This window comes from Sciurus carolinensis, chromosome 4 (genome assembly GCF_902686445.1).
Source record: "Sciurus carolinensis chromosome 4, mSciCar1.2, whole genome shotgun sequence".
In the NCBI taxonomy this organism is placed as follows: Eukaryota; Metazoa; Chordata; class Mammalia; order Rodentia; family Sciuridae; genus Sciurus; species Sciurus carolinensis.
In genome coordinates, this window is record NC_062216.1 from 142,427,568 (window position 1) to 142,445,358 (window position 17,791).

At 36.0% G+C, this 17,791-nt stretch overlaps 1 protein-coding gene across 1 annotated transcript in view; it reads right to left on the reverse strand.

The window, feature by feature from the left end:
* Slc6a15 (solute carrier family 6 member 15) overlaps window positions 1-6,179 on the reverse strand; it is a 51,323-nt gene extending 45,144 nt beyond the window's left edge. The window contains exon 1 of the mRNA XM_047551593.1: window positions 5,892-6,179. The gene's annotated coding sequence lies outside the window, so the exon portion shown is untranslated. The remainder of the gene's footprint in view (window positions 1-5,891) is intronic.
* Window positions 6,180-17,791: the final 11,612 nt, after the last annotated feature.

Consider the following 17,791-nt stretch of genomic DNA (forward strand, 5'->3'; position numbering starts at 1 on the left):
TTATTACTTTTGTTCTGTGAAAGGACCTATAAAGAGTATGAAAAATAAGTTAAAGACTGGGATAAAATATGTGAAGATCACATATTGGATAGAGTATTATTTGGATATATAAACAATTCTTAAAACTCAACCATTAAAAATACAATTAGAAGCTGGTTGCAGTGGCACACAACTGTAATCCCAGTGGTTTGGGAGGCTGAGGCAGGAGGATTTTGAGTTCAAAGTCAGCCTCAGCAATAGGGAGGCACTAAGCAACTTAGTGATACCTGTCTCTGAATAAAAAACACAAGATAAGGCTGGGTATGTGGCTCAGTGGTCAAGTACCCCTGAGTTCAATCCCTGGTACCTCCCCCCGCCCCCCCCCAAAAAAAAAATATATATATATATTTAGAAGATAGGCAAAGACATAAAGGAACATTTCACTGAATATTATGTATAGATTTTAACTAAGAATATGCAATGAGATTTAATATTATCATTCATTAGGGAAATGCAGATTAAAACCACAAACATAACTATATATATAATATATGTCATATTTAATATGTATAATTACTTACTTTATACTTCATACATATTATATATTAAATGTATATATAATACATACTTTTAATTATGTATGTATTATATATACTTACATTTCTACACATATATTATATATACACATACCAGAATGTCTAAATATAGAATATAGTCAGTCATATTTTAGCAAGGATACTGAGAAAATGGGTCATTAATTTATTGTTGGTGAGAATCTAAAATGGTACAGCTACCATGGAAAACAATTTGGCAGTTTCTTTAAAAACTAAACACACAACTAGTAAATAACCCAGAAATCACTCTCCTAAGCATTTATCCCATATAAATTTAAATGTATGTTCCATAAAAACCTGTATTGATGTGTCCATTATTCACAATAACTCTTAACTGGAAATAACCCATATATCTTTCTATAGGTGAATGGTTATACAAATCTGGTATATGTATATCATGGAGAAGTAAAAACAATGTACTAGTATACATAAGAAATTGAATGAATCTATAGAGAATTGTGCTGAGTGAAAAAAGTCCATTTCAAAGATGGTATACTATATGATTCCATTTATACAACATTCTTGAAATGACTTAATAAACATGAAGAACAGATTATAGAGGTTGTCAGGAGTTAAGGAGAGGTTGGGGACAGGAGTGAAGTACTGTGGTTATAAAAGAGCACCAGAGGGAATCCTGTGACTGAACTGTTCTATAACTTGACTGTATCAATGTCAATATTGTGATTATGAGGTTGTAGTCAGGTTTTTGCAAGATGCTACACTTGCAAAAAAATTTGTAAAAGCTGATGAAACTGTTACTCCTTAATCAGTTACATGTGATTCTGGAGCCACAACAAAACTAAATTTAAAATCAAAGTTACTTTAGTTCATTCACTAAAAAGAGAAGTGTTTTTATGCTGATGTAATGGCTAAATTAGTTGAAGCCACTAAATCTGAAGCTACAAATAATTTCATTACTCAAAATGTTGAAAGAAAACATTCTTATAAATTAAGAAACAACAACAAAAATTATGGAGCCGAAATGCCTATATTTGTACCTTATTTATAGGAATAGACTGGACTAGCCAAAGGGTAATGAAGGGAAGGGAGCAGGAGGGGAATAGGAAAGAGTAGAATTAATTGGTTGGTCATAACTTTCCTAGCCTTGTATTTGTATATACAACCAGGGTAACTCCACATCATGTATGACCACAAGAGTGGGAACCTAATGGAATAAGTTATATTTTATGTATGCTTAGCTTGCCAAAATACATTCTATTGTCACGTATAACTAAAAATAAAAATAATAATTTGTACGTTATTAATTTGAGGACAGCTGATGTTTGAATACTGCTCCAACAAAGGAATTTTTTTGCTATTTTCAGTTCATAATTTTTAAATTTATAGTTTGAATAAAAATACAATAAAGTAGTACTAGAAGGGTCCAAAGTGAAACATATCTTCCAATATACTTTCTCCCCAGGATATCTCGTACCACCTCTAACTCCCTTTCATCAAAGTAGTCAAAGATTTCCTAGCTCTCTGTGGTGTATTCAAGATTATATGTGTGCATATATACATTCTGATTCTGATTATGTTGTATGTTTTTTTTTACAAGATGTTACTTTAGCAGAATATTTTGTAAAATGCTCACAATAACTTTGCGTCATTCTTTAATAATACCTGTGATTCTGTAACTACCTCAAAACTAAAATTTAAAAAAAAAAAAAAAAAAAACTTCATCCAGAGAGATCATTGCCAATTTTTCTTACAGTAGTAAGGATTCACTAAAATTAGAGCAAGGAATGAAGCAAGAACAAAAGTCAGGCAGTTAGTGTAGACAGATGAATCTAGTTGGGTAGGGAATGGAATGTTAATACCTTCAGGACACTTCTTCCTCCCCTAACCAATAAACAAAATGTCACCTGCCTCAGGGAAGTACGTCCCTCCCAGCAGGGAATTATTAATGAGTATTCCCTGAGAGGCTCCCCTGAATTGCCCCTCTCTAGCCTTTCACTGCATGGGGGTGGGGAAGGGGGGATAAAAGAAGGGGACATGAGAAGTAAGAAACCTGGGAATTATAAAAAGGACAAGATTCACCCCCTCCCACAGGCACCCAACTCTGGGTCCCCTTCTCTGTGAAGAATCTGTATTAACATTCTTCAAATAAAACTTGTTTTCTACGATTAAAAAAAAAAAAAAGTTTAGTGCAGTCACTGAAAAAAGAGTCAATATGTATTTTCTCCCCAACACTCCAACCTATATCTTTTCATACAATTATTTCTATTCTGCATCTTGGTTTTTCATTTTTAAAATTTTCAAAAACTTTTGATATTAATAAACTAACTTAATTTTAAAATTAAGTATGATTTGGATGTACAATATATGTGTTATTTCTTATAATTTCTTATTTATGTTCCAAAAAAAATCTGTATACTTTGCTTTTCATGTCTGTAAATTCCTAGAAGTGAAAGCACTTGATCAAAAGGTATATGTTTTTACAATTATGATAAATATTGCCAAATGGTTCTTTACAAAATTATCTCAATTTTCACTACCACAAGCAATAGATGAGAGTGACTTCTCTCTGATCACTTCAATATTAGTAATGTTTTTGATCTTTGCCAATGTGATAGGTGAAAAAGCTCCCAAGGTAAGCATTCTATTCAAAGACAATTATCAGTCATATGTGAAAGGATACCTTAATGCATTAATTGCAAGGAAATAAAGTGACCATTCAGACTAAAAACAACTTTATCCTATATCAAGTAATATTGTGTATTTATTCCAGTCTATCATTGGGACCTGTTATTCACAGAGAAAGAGAACATAATTATTAATCAAAATTAATATTTTTGGCTTATGATTCATTCCACAATTTAAAGGCAATATTTAAATACTTAAATTGATCAAAAATTATTTAATGAACACTACCAGAAGAGTAATGTAGTAAGCAAATTGCTACTATATCCAAAGATTCCTGCCATCTAACCTTGAATGTTTTTCATGCATCAGACTATGCCTGTGGATTTTTGTTAATAATGCCATCTGCTCAGAAATCATTTCAAAATCTACTCTGCATAGGAATACATTAACTATCCAATCATGCATATGTATGCAGCAATAAAGAATTAACATAGTCTTAAAAAAAGTTGAGAGGCAAATTGAGAAGTAAAAGAAAAACTAGGGAGCTTTTGATAAGTACTCAGGTCTCTTTCAGATCTGCCATATTAAGTGAATGATTTTTTTAAATTGCTAGGATGAAAACTCCAGAATATAAAATAATACAAAAAATTTAGCTATTCACACACAAGTTTTATTTTAATGATAAGAGAAGCCTATTTTCTAACATGTACATAGTAAAATTTGAACTGTGATCACTGGATAAATTAATGGTTATAAATAGAGTTTAAGTTTCTGTGACTAGTCTGACTTATTCTAAATGTTTAAATAATGGACAAGGCATCTCATCAGCATACTGGTATCTCAAATACCTGTTATCCAATATAAAAATTTCTAGTATTTCTCATTTTTTGGGTGACAAAGTACATATGTTCTAGAAATACGTACATATCTTCCTCAATTCCATTAAGATACTACATTTTGAGACTGAAATTGTAGTCATTCTTGAATTCACTATATAACATGCAATCAGAAAAATTGGAGAGAAAAAGGTCAATGAATTCAATTTTAAAGTTGGTGGAATGATATTAAACGGTCGGTCTTATTCTTACGGTTGAATGCCCCGAATTTAACTTGAGAGAAATACACAACCTCTTCAAAGAAAATTCAGTTCAAAATCAAGTGTTTATTAAGTATTTACAACCTGTCAAGACAAGTGCTAGGTTTGGAAGAGACAAGTAGGTCTGTATCTCAACACCTTTCTTGCAGAAATGGGAGTAGGTGGAGTCAGGGAGTCTCAGGGGACTGTGTGGGCTGAGAATGGTAAGTCCCCAAAGCAAACACTTTGTTCCTGATAGTTCAAAAAAGCAACCAGGCAATGACGAGGTTAAAAATCCTTTTACAGAATGGGCAATGAAAAGCCCAAATGCAGCACATAAGGCAACCCTTCATTCTTCCCATACTGCGCGGTAGTGAACCACTGGCACGAAGGGTTCAGACCAAGATTGGGTCTACCTTTAAGACCTGGAGGGGGAAACCGCCTGACCAAAAGAAATGGTTGCAGTCTCATTTGCATAAGCACCCAAACACTGCCGACGTCACCACACCCCAGTCCAGACCCCGCCCTGTCTTACTCCAGCCATTCCCTGTGAGGGTGGAGGATGGAAAGGGAAAGGAGACACTAGAGAGCGCAAGCCTGGAGGCTTCTCTCTCTTCCAACAGACCCAATTCTGCTTCCTTACTAAAGAGAAAACGGTCCCGTTCTGGCGGCCTCTGCGATTAGGTGGGTCACGTCTTTCGCGGGGACGCCTCGGGCATTTAGATTCATTCATATTTATAAAGCTGAAGAGCCAGTTAAGAGTGAAAGGCTTTCTCCCTGCTGCTCTGTATTTAAAACTGTCTTCTGCCCCAACTACGCAAAGACCGAGTGAATAAAAGGTAAAAACAGTTTGGGTTTCCCGTCTTTCCCATCCGTTCCTTAAAATCCCAGCGCCACCACCCTCGCCGCCACGCTGTCAAATTCCAGGATGCTCAGAAACGCTCAAAGTGTGCTTTCTTCAGCAACCACGTGCCTTTTGCGCGGCGAAAGGCCCACTTTTGGATCATTTATCGCAGGCTGCCTTAGGCAAAAGGGAATTGGGGTCACGTGAAAACACTCTGCCTTCCATAGTCCCCTTCTGCAGTTGCAAAAGAACCTCAAGCGAATGAGAAATGAGACTCGAAGCTCTCCCCGCCCCACCGCCCACCGGCACGAGGATCAGCTTCCAATTCACCTCGGAAGTGCCTCTCCGCCCCGACCCTCCCAACTTTCCTCTCGGACTTTCTGATGTTTGACCCCATCCTTCAACCCCCAACTTGACTTGGAAACCAGTAGGTCTCCGGGGATGTTGAGGGCAATTTCCACCACAGGAAGGAAGGAAGGATGGCGGCACGTTTCGACCCATGTGCTTCTCCCTACAAGTGCCTCCTCTCGTCACCCCCCCCACCCCGCGTTCCTCCCTCCCAATCTCAGACTTGCACAGGTGCAGGATGCAGAGCCTAAAGGGTTGCCAACTGAGCCTGGAAGAGCTTTCCCGGAGCTTTTGAGCCATTCTCCCTCCTTCCACCCCAGGACCCAGCCTGAGTCCTTCCATCCATCAGTTCTCCTGTGGCTCCTGGTCCCCGGACTCCAGGGCGACTAATGGCGAGCCCCACCCTATCCGCAGCAGTGCCTTAAGCATAGGAGTGTGTCTTTACCGTTACTCTGTCTTGACCCAGCACCTCTTGCTGTTTCCACGTCCCAGCAGCAGTCCAGAAAGGGTCGGGTCCAGGTAGCTGGACAGAGGCCACACAGGAGCTGTCTGGAGAGAAGCAGTTGCTTGCCAAGGGCGGGTTCTGGGACTGGGTTTAGAGGGTCGCTGCCCTGCGGACTGGCAAGGAAAGACTCGTGAGCGCCTGTGTGTCTGCCAGGGAAACAGCACGGGATACAGGCGCGCGGATCCGTATGCGCGCGCGCCCGCGTGTGTATGTGAGTGTGTGTGAGTGAGGGTGTGACGGAGGTGCCCACGTGCCCGGCCCGCCTGTGCTGCGGCCGCGGAAAGGCTGCGGGCGAGAGGAGGAGGCAGCGGGCGGCGACAGGGCTCTGAGGAGCTAGCCAGGTCTGCTGGCTGGGCGCCGCACCTCCCCGCCCCACCACCCCTTGACGCAGAGGCCACTGCGGCTGCCCGCTGCGTCCTCCCTGCGCTCGGGGGCTGGGCAGACTGGATGCAGGGTGGACCTGGGGAGCCCCATGCAAAGCAAAACAAAACAAATTCTGCCCGCTCCACCTTGTCTTCCCCCAGCCCACTCAAGTGAAAGGATGGGCACCAGTTGCCCGCCCCCTGCCTTTGTCTCAGGGAGAATAACAATCCTGTTCCAGTGGTCCTACTTCGAACCTTCTGGCTATTCCCCTAAAGTCTTTAACAGGACCCTAAGCTTTTTAAGTAAGGGACCCTAGCTTTCTTTCCAGGCCAGCCATTTACATCTCCTGCAGAAGAAAAGCACTCTGGGCATTTGCTTTTCCATCAAGCGGTGGCCTGATAGTGCTCAGTGATTCTAATGAGGTTCTGAAAGGTTGTTTTAGGAAGCTGGTTCCCACCATATGTTGGTGCCTCAGTATGCGACTCTTTTCCAAGGGGTCTCATTACCAGTTGAGGTGTGACTTTCCTCCTCTGATAATCAAGGCATGCTCACGATTAAACCACGTAATCTTAAACATAGTAAGTTTCTGAACACAAAGCTTAGCTTCCTTTTGAAAATGGCTGAACCGTCCCCTAAACAGGGAACATGGTCTAGGGATTAAATTTATGATCTTTGAAACTCAAAATTTGAAAGAACTGCAAAATGATCATAGAACTATTATAGAAGAAAGGTTACTTGGCAAAGTGTCTTTTTCACTTCTAGATGATTAATATTATCATTTTAAAAAATGCCTTCTGCACTTTTAGGCCTTACAACAATCCCTTAGATCTTAATGGATTGTATCTAATTAAGATTGAATTAAATAATAAGAACATTGCAGACAGGTTTTTAATGCAGTGAAAAAAATCTCCTGGAAAGAAATCACAAGACCTAAATTTCAGGTCAGAACATTGTTACTAATCCTTTTAAAGCAGCCAAGAGAGATTTTTCTCAGCCTCTCTTCAAATCCCACCTTTAAAAATAAAAGAAATAATAATAATAAATTAATCCTTGAATTTCACTCCCCTGCCACTGGTAAATTAATGATCTTTTATAGATGCACCACAGGAAAAAATAAAAAGTTATAATAAACTTCTTAGCGCACATCTTGCTTTTACTTCACATAATGGTGACAAGCAAATATTTATGTTGATAAATATCATTGTTTTACATACTCAAACTGAAAGACAGGTAGAAGTATTACCAATTACAACTAAAAAGAATTTAATAATATAGGTAGGGCTATGTCCACCATAATCAGGATCACATTTATCTATGGGAAACAAAGTTATTGATATACCTGCAGGAGTGGTTTACAGTAGTACCAAGAAGTACTAAAAATATTTCTCCTTTACACTTTTTCACTGGTGTTTGACACCTATCTCAGAAACATGTACAAAGTAGTGTATCACAAAATACTTCTAATGATGTCTTCAGTAATGACTGATATCTGATGCTGATTAAAAGAAATAGGAAAGCTTCTTACTACATGTCTGGGGCTTATGTTTAATCTCCTCAACTAATTAATAAGGTGGCTTACTAATATAGAGATTAGAGAGAGGTGATACACAGAAAAAAAATGCAAAATGCTACCTACACAGCTAGTTCAGTGACGGAATGGAGAATAAAACCCAAATCTACTTTTCTCAGAGTTACGTTTTAAAATAATATCCTGTAAGTTTTTAATGAATTTATAGATTTTTCCTGGGAGAAATGTTTAGGAATCAATAAAAGTGTTAAGCATCTTTGAAAGGAAGTGGAGTGTGGGTGGAAAGACCTCTCCACAAAAAGATGCTGAGAACTCCAATCATGGGTAAAACATATCCATTTGAAAATTCTAGAAGCAAAAACTCTTCAAAGATTTAAAGTTCAATTTTCTAATTTTTTTTTTTTTTTTTTTTTTTTTTTTTTTGCGGTGCTGGGGATTGAACCCAGGGCCTTGTGTTTATGAGGCAAGCACTCTACCAACTGAGCTATATCCCCAGCCTGTCTAATATCTTTTTGGCTGACAGTCATTCAGTGCTTTCTTTATCACACTGTGTAAAAATGACCACATGGTGTTGTAGCAGGAGGAGGCAGGACACAGAAGGGGAATAGCAGTACTTGGAAGAATATTTCAACCCACAAAATGACAGGAGACTGGTATTTCTGACCACACTGTATTTTTAAAATTTTAGCAGATATTGATTCAATTATAATTGAATAATTATACCTTTAATTGAATAATTGTACCTTTGCAATGTATAAAATAATTTATATATCTTATTTCTCTTAAAAATTACAATAGCTCTTTGATATAAGTATGGTAAGTAGCCAAGCAGTGTAGAAGAAAAAACTGAGAATTTGGTTGTTCAAAGTCACATGATCAAGAAGCATCTGCTAGATACTGTAAATAAATACTTGTCTCTACTCACATCACTTTCTGAATTTGATATCTACTTTTAAACTATTATTACCATATATCTAGGATGAACACAGTTCTGATAAAAGATCATAAGAGAATTGAGCATTGTTTTTGACTGGAGGAGGGAAAAAATTTGATTTATCAAGCTTTTTTACACTAGTATTTCTTAAAACAAATCTCTCAGAATTATGATATAATGTAAAAATTCCCAAAGATGTAGAACCACAGTTCACAGAAATAATTCTTAGATTTATAAAAAAATTAAAACCACAATATTAAAGGGAAATATTGAAATCAACTCATATTGTGAGACTTTATTTATTTAGTTTCCCATATTGTTATTTGTGTAGTGTATTGTGGAAATTCCTTTTTGCATTCTAATAAAATGTTTTATTATAGTGTCCTCCATACCAAATGTAATTTGACATGTGGTTTCAAAATGTTTATGAAACCACAATCTGCACAGTCCCCAAATATCTACTGAATGCACTTGACCCTCCATATCCATAGGTTCAACCAATGCCCCTGGAGAATATTTAGAAAAAAAAATTACATCTGTACTGAACATGTACAGAATTTTTTCATTGTTTCTTAAACAATACAGTACAAGAACTATTTATATAGCATTTGCATTGTATTCAGTATTATAAGTAATCTAAAGATGGTATAAATTAGAAGAATGTGCCTAGGTTATATGCCAATACTCCATTTATATAAGGGACTTAATGTTCCTTGGATTTTAGTATCCTCAGGGGTCCTGGAACCAATCCCCAATGGATTCCAATTACTATAGTGTGGATCGGGAATATCTGTCAAAGGCCCATGTGTTGAAATCTTGGTTCCCAGCCCATGATGCTACTGGGAGGTGATGAAATTTTTAAAAGGAAGAGCCTAATCTGAGGAAGTTGGATCATTGAGGGTATGCAGTTGACGTGAATAAGTGGATATTGGGATACTGCCCTATGACTGCCTCTCTCTCTCTCTCTCTCTCTCTCTCTCTCTCTCTCTCTCTCTCTCTCTCTCTCTCTCTCTCCCTCCCCACCCCACCACCACCCCCAACCTTTTCTACAGCAACAAGGTGAACTAGTTTTCTCTGTCACAGGCTTTGCTGTGATGTTCCCTCTTGCCCCAGGTCCAAGTAACAGGACCAAGCAATCGTGGACTAGAACCTATGAAATGGTGAGCCAGAACACAGTTTTCTTCTTATAAGTTGATTTTCCCAAGTGTTTTGTCACAGCAACAGAAAGCTGACTAACACACCAAAAGACAACTATATTCTATTCTTCCTACATTGTCATGACAGATGAAGGACTGCATGGTACAGACAAGGCAAATACTACGTTATCTAATTTCTCTTTGGATAAAGAATGTGTTAACTGAATTGACAAATGTCAAAGCAATTAAATTCACTTTTTAACTAATTGGCTGAAATGGTGAAGCATTCACAACAATGTAAAAAATGATTAAATTTTGCTAATGTTTCTGCACTTTGTAGATAAAGTCTAAGTGACTCTGGCAAATTAAAATACCAACACAAGCTGTCACTTTGTTGATGCAGAAATGCACCCCCTGTTTCCGTGTATGGATCATGATCCCTAGTCCTTAAGTTACTCTTCAATTATAAATTTATTTCTTGTAATAATAGAGTACATTTTTAAAACACTTTATATATATTAGATATTATGTTCAGAATTAATCGAGATCCAAAACCTAAATGTTTTGTGTTATTTGTTTTGTCTGCAATATGTGAGCTGCCTTTTCTTTCTTTTACTGCAAAAACTAAAACCAATAAATTCAGATTCTATAGACTGAAAGTTATTATTTTAATATTAAAAATACTTGCACTTTGAATAAATTTCAAACCCATGGGCTTATTCATGGTGAAAAGTTAAAGCCCCTTTATATATTCCTTATCTTGGGAAAGGAGCAGGGAGTTCAATTTTAAACAGAGTGGTCTCAATAGATTCAATGGGGTGATCAGGGAATGTCTCACTGAGATTTTATTGGAGCAATGACTTGAAGAACTTATACAAGTTAGCCTTGTAGAAGCTGGGAAGCAGAGGTGCCTTTGCTATAGAGATCAATGAAAAGGGTCTTTTCTGTCACTCAGGGTGAATGAAAATACCCTAAGGAAAAGGTTTATCTGATATGTTTTGAAGAAGGGAGAGGAAGCCCAGAAGTAGCAAATATTGATCTTTCTCCATAGAAACAAACTTATGGTTTTTAATATTTATTTTTTAGAACTTACATTCATACATTTTCTATTATTGAAGTACTTTTACATTTCTGAAAATAATCCTACTAAATGATGAGAGTATTCTTTATATAAATTGATAGATTCAAATGTTATATATTTTATTTATAGTTTTTTTCATCTAATATACGTAAAGGAAGTACATTTGTAATTTGTTTTTTATAAAGTTTTTTGTTAGTCATGGCTATTTGAGTATCTTTGAGGATCCAAGGTTTATACTTCTTTCCTAGTCTTTCAAAAACTCTCATAAGACAGAGATTCTTTATCACTCATCTGGAAAATTAAGAGAGGGAGGAAGGGGGGGTCAGATACAAATATTTTACAACTGATTCAGTTTCTTCTATCGATCTACTTCAGTGAGCTATTTCTTCTTGAGTAAATGAGTACATTTGGCAATTCATTTGTTTTAATTATTCATTTTTTCTAATTTTTGTTTCCATAAATTCATTTGTATTATTTTCTTTTGAGTTTTAAATCCTAGATTGTATTTGTAAACATATGCATTTCTGCATAATGTTGCATATCCTTTTAATCAGGTGCTAAACTTTTATCTATTATATTTCTCAAAAAGCCAACTTGTGATATTATTGCTCATGCATTTTTGCTTTTTTTTGTAAATTTCTTTGCTTGTGCTGTTTTTGTATTTCTTCTACTTTCTTTGAGTTTAAACATTGTCTTTTTCTAGCTTTTATATTTGAATAACCATTATTGTATTTTATTTCTAAGTTGCTTCAAGGTTATGATTTACTTTATAAATATGGATCCTACAGACTACAATGTTTGGTTATATATCACTTTAATTAAGCATTCCTTTAAAAAATTTCAATATTTCTTTGCATAATTTATAAGCATACTTTGAATTTTATTTTTACTACTGATTATTTGCATAAGTTTATTTTTTATGGTATAGATCCTGTTGGAATTGATGATGTGTACTTTGTGACCTAGTACTTGTTCAATTTTTTTTTTTAGATCATGTATGTTCATTTCCAAAGAGCATATATTCTTTTTGTTGAATTCAGCTTATTAATTTTGAATTTTAAATCTTCATGTATGTAACATACACTTTTAAGTCCCATGTGACTACATAATCCTTCTGTAGCTAGATTATAAAAACTGAAATGTGGAGTTTTGGGGGTTTTTTTGTTTTGTTTTGTTTTGTTTTGTTTTGGGGGGGTTGCATGTATTTTACTTTGTTTTGTTTGTGCCTGCTAGGGAAAAGCTTATCTGTGTTTTATCATACTTGTTCTTATACATTAGTGGGTTCAGAGATGAGGTTCATAACTCCTTAATGATCACACAGAGTGTAGAAACTTCTCCCAGTGACGAAAGGGCAATATTAACAGAAAAGGAACAAGAAAGAATTAAAATCTCAAGTGACCAAAACTATGAGCCAATAGAAGAGCTGCTACTTGTCATGGTATGAAAATACCTTCTACAGGAAATATATGCATTGGACTCTAGGAACAGGAGAATTTGAGTTGTTGAGAGAAAATATGAGAGTCTGGCAAGTAACACCACTGGCAAATGATTGAAATTGAGGTCTGGCTTTCTCAGTTAATAGTGAGATTGTGAGTCATGAGGACCAAAGATGAGGGAAGATCATCATTTCTGAGTAATGGTGCAATCACTGGTCTCCTAGTGTTACTGCCGTACTTCACCCTTGGCTTCTACCTCATAAGCATTGAACTAGGGTTAGATTGTAGATCACTTGTCTACTAATTCAGATATCAGTTTTAGGTCCAGGAACCCTGGGTCATTGTGGTGCACATGGGTTCAGCATGTGTATACTTTGTTGCAGATAATAATAGCTTCCCATGTCCATGCCCACATCCAAAGTTGGCATATACTACAATCTTATTGGTAAATCTCCTATGTTTATCAAATCACATTCAGCAGTACCTGAATTTGTTATTTCCTGTAAATTGACTTAATTTCTCACTCTGAGCTCACATACAATTTAAATGGCAAAAAAAAAAAATGTATCTCAATCATTTAGGTGACTTCCTTCCAATCTTCAAGCATCTTCTGTGTCCAATCTCACTCCTGTATTTTTACATCAAGGATTTTAGAAACTCACATCAGAAGGGTTTATATCCTTTCATTATTAGTTATTTGTCAACAGATATCATCACTAAGATATCAACTATTCCTGCTCACATTATCCCCTCAGGTTACTGCTGTTCCCATTCCAAACACAGGACACACTGCTAAGGAATCTGCTAAGACCACTGTCTCCTGCCCAGGATTCTCCCAACCCTACAGTTAATCTTGGCTTTATCTTTGTTTCCTCTTTAGCTTATTAGATGCTAATAATAAGTCTTAATTATAAGGGTATATTGCATAGGCAGTTTGCCTACTATCAAATAAATACCTCTGTGTATTCCTCCTCAAATACCCATACATTACCAGTGGCCTTCCTTCTCAACTCCACTATTTCTTCATTGGGGAGCACATATAAAAGAGAGACACCTGGGAAATTAAAACATCTTGGCTGTTCACTGATGCCCCTCATTTGTCCTAACAAGGAGAGTAAGTAAATAAAACGGCATTCTAACAGAATTGCCAAGAATCACAATGACAACATTTAGATGAACAGAATGTTTATGAAAATGTCTGTTGTATGAGGAACCCAAAAATAAACAAGACAAAGTTATTCACTGTAAGAGAATGAGTTATAAAGAAGGGAAGCTTGTTCTAGGGAAAAGGAACAGTACCAATTATGAGCATCTACCTGTGGATCAAACAACAAGGGAGATCAAGATCAGATATCTACAAATGGGGTTCAGATATTACAAGCTTGTAGCCACTACAGCTTGAGTTCAGTTTTCCCACTCTTTCTTCATTCGCCCTCTCAGAGATTTTTGTCACTGTTTTCTAATCTCTTTGCTAACATCAGAGAGGTTATCAGAATCTCATTTACCACAGCCATTAAGTCACTAAAGCCATTACACATAAGCAGATTTTAGAATCAATTTCAAATTCTCTTCCTGTAGGTCTGTTGCCCATTCCATTCTGGTATGAACTTTTCTACTTATCCTTGGTTTGGTCAGGAAAGCAGAGCTACTATAAAAGTTATAGGAATAACTATATTCCTATATTAAATATTTCTTATTTAATGTAGGAAATAGAATTTTAAATATGTAGAAGTAACTGGGCTAGAGAAGTAAAGGTCCAAAATATTAGATAGTTACAGAATATTCATTTACAACTTCAGATTCAAGCAATGTAGCAGGTGGAGATTCTCAAGTGCAGAGGGTTCAATAAGCCTCTGCACCTGACTGTATGACCCACTGAAAATGGTGGCTTTCATTTTACTTCTATCTTTCAAAGTATATCTATGTTTAAGTAATGTCTGAGAACTTATGGTGAGGTGGATTCATAGAAATAAGAATGTCCACTGCACCAGGAGGAAGTAATGGCAGTATCAAATAGCCAACAGTCAATTTAGCACAAAGTATTTTTATTTATAACTAAGATCTTCTTCAGGAGTGTCCTTTCTTTCTTTTTCTTTTTTCTTTTGTGACCTATTTTGTTTAGATGTTATTAGTACTATACTGCTTTTGCAAAGTGAATTAGGAATATTTTCTTTTACTAAATTGTTGAATAGCGTGTATATATATCTTTTTTGGGTTGTCACAGAGAAGTTGAAATAAATTAGCTTGTAAAACCATCTGGGCCTAGTAGTCTTTGGGAGGTAATTTTTTCACATTTTTTTCCAAGATCTTTTTTAAAAATCTGCCTATTTAGATTTTCTTCCTCTTCTTTGGTAATTTTGGAATTTTTTTCAGGAATTTTTTTTTCAATTGAATATCAAACATAGAGTTGTGCATATGATTATTTTATACTTTAGAAATCAGTTTTCCCACTAAGCTTGTGTTTTAGTGAGTTTATGCTGCTATAACAAATTACTATAAACTGGGTGGCTTAAACAATCAGCATTTAATTCCTGTGATTCTGATTGCTGGAATTCAAAAACCAAGGTGCCAGCAGATCTGGTGTCTACTGAGGTCTGCTTCCTGGATTGCAGATGGCCAACTTCTTGCTGTGTCCTCATATGACAGAGAGAAGAGAAGCAAGTTCTTGAGTATTTTCTTACAGGGACTGTTGCCTATTGTTTTAAGTTTTAAGTCCAGCTGCTTCAAAATGTACACTCTTCCACAGTGTAAAAAATTAAAAAGACAAATGATATCTCTGTCCCATAGTTTCTAGAAAACTTGATGCTTGCTCTACAAGTCACAATGCATTTAAGATGGACTATAAACGTTTTCTTTATTATTTCAAAGTAATACAGATTTTCAAGGAGAAAAAGAATCCTCTTTGTACCTCCCTTCTACTTAAAATTCTTCACAGTTCTTTTTAAACATCGTTCTTTAGTTTTCAGTTTGTATTCAGAAACTCCTTTAAAATTCCATTTGATCATTGCAGTCGGAATCCAAGGAGGAGTTAATTGCCTGTGCTCACATCATCGTCTTGAATTATACATATATAGCATATTATATGGTTTGAATAATGTACAAATACACGGATGTTGGAATGCAGTGTTTTTTACTGGTGAAGAAGCATAATAAAAATATGCAATGAAGGATGCCAAAGAAGGAAACTATCCAAAGAAGAATCCCCTATTGTTGAAGTGCAGTTTCAGGTATCAGAATAAACTCATTATTTAAATATATATATTCAACATAATTCAGTATGAAATTTATATATATTTAAACTCTAGAAGCAAACACACACCTACCAATGAGCTTTTCTAGCTGTCAGGTTTTGGATACTAAATACCATTTTGCACTCAAAAGAATCCAGGTTTCTGAAAGGAATGGCTGCATCTAGATGTGGTGCAAAGAAAGTGTAAGGCGAGCTTGGAAAAATCTTGCGCCAGAAGTGATTAAAAAAAGAGACATATGATGGAAACAGACAACGGCTTAAAAAGACTTCCCACTTATTAACTATGGAGAATCAATAATTCAGAGAGAAGTTAAAACATTTTGTTATAGTAAAATGCCAAGTAATAAAGGTTGATGAATTTGGAAATTTAACTACCAGAACAGTAATTGATTTGAGTAATAATAAACTATGATTTCTAAAACATGTGTTTAAAATGTTTTCCAAAATTTATTATGAAAAGTTATAAACATACAGATAACTTTGAATTATTTTCTAGTAAACACTGATCTTTAACCACTACTTAGTCTACCATTAACATCTTGCTACATGTGGCTTATCAGACATTAAGATATAATAAAAAAAATTATATATATATTTACACACACACACATACACATTGTTCTCTGACCCCACGGCCTGACACAGAGCTTTAAAATCCCTTGGAATTTCCTGGATGATGTAAGCATCCTGTGTTCTAAAGAGCCAGCTCTTTATGTGCTCCTGTCTAGATTCTGACTAGCAAAGAGACCATGTGGTTATTAAAAGTTTGGAGCTTCCAAACCTTATCTTCCATTCTTTGGGAAGGGGAGAGAGGCTGGACTTTGATTTAATAATTGCTTATGCCAATGTGATGACACACGTATAAATATCCCTAAACTGTGGTGAGTGAGGAGTGTCCAGGTTGGAAATATACCCGTGTGCCCAGTGGTGGCACACCCCAACCGTTTGAAGACAGAAGCTCCTGTGACTGGAACCCTGCAGTACCTCACGCTATGTGCAATTTCATCTGGCTATTCATTTGTACTTTTATAATATCCTTTATAATAAACAAGTAAACATAAAGTATCTCCCTGAGCACTGGGATTTATTATGTCAAATTATAAAATATGGGAAGGGAATCATAGGAACCCTGAGTTGGTAGCCAAGAGGGATAGAAGTGTGAGTGACCACTACTTGTGACCAGGGGCTGAAGTGGGGCAAGTCTGTTGGTACTGAGTCCTTATCCTGAGGTTACTCAGCATCCACATTGGATTAAATTGTAGGAACCCAGTTGGTGTCCACAGAGAAGTAGAGAAGTGCTTGGTGTAGAAAACCCACACATTTGACATCTACAGTGTTGTGTTTGAAGAAACAAAGTTCCTTTATCTATCAATATATCTTTCTATCATTCCACCTATCCATCAATCCCCATTTTATTGAGTCTTTTTTTTTAAAGTTTACCCATCAGTCCATTCATTCTCTAAGCACTTTCAGCATAGATATCATTCTTCTGAATTCCATATACGTTTATAGTTTTCTTTCCCTTTGAAGTAAAATTTACCTAAAAAAATTAATAAATCATAAGTGTATCCTTTGATGAGTTTTTCCATAACTGTGTAACCAAAACCTATCAAGATGTAAAACTTCACCGACACCATTCCTCCAAGGCAATCACTTTTCTGGTTTTTCCCACCATACATTAGTTTTTACAACTCTAAAATTCCATATAAGTAAAATCATGAAGTATTGTTCTTTTATTAAGATTACCTTACCTAGGGCTGAGGATATAGCTCAGTTGGTAGAGTGCTTGCCTCATAAGCACTAAGGCCCTGGGTTTGATCCCTAGTACCGCAAGAAAAAAAAAAAAAAAAAAAGATTACCTATGTTTTATTTATGTGTGGTTTGAGTTTATTTATTTTTATTAATGTGAGGAATTCTTTCATATGAATACAAATATGCAATGATTACCCATACTTCTATTGAAGGATAACTAGGATATTTGTAGTTTTGGCTGTTTTTTTTTTTTTTTTTTTTACAAATATTCCTTTTTTGCTATAATATTTTTGCTACAAATACTCTTGCACACTTCTTTTTATGGACACTTTTTTTTTCATTTATCTTGGGTAAAGTCCT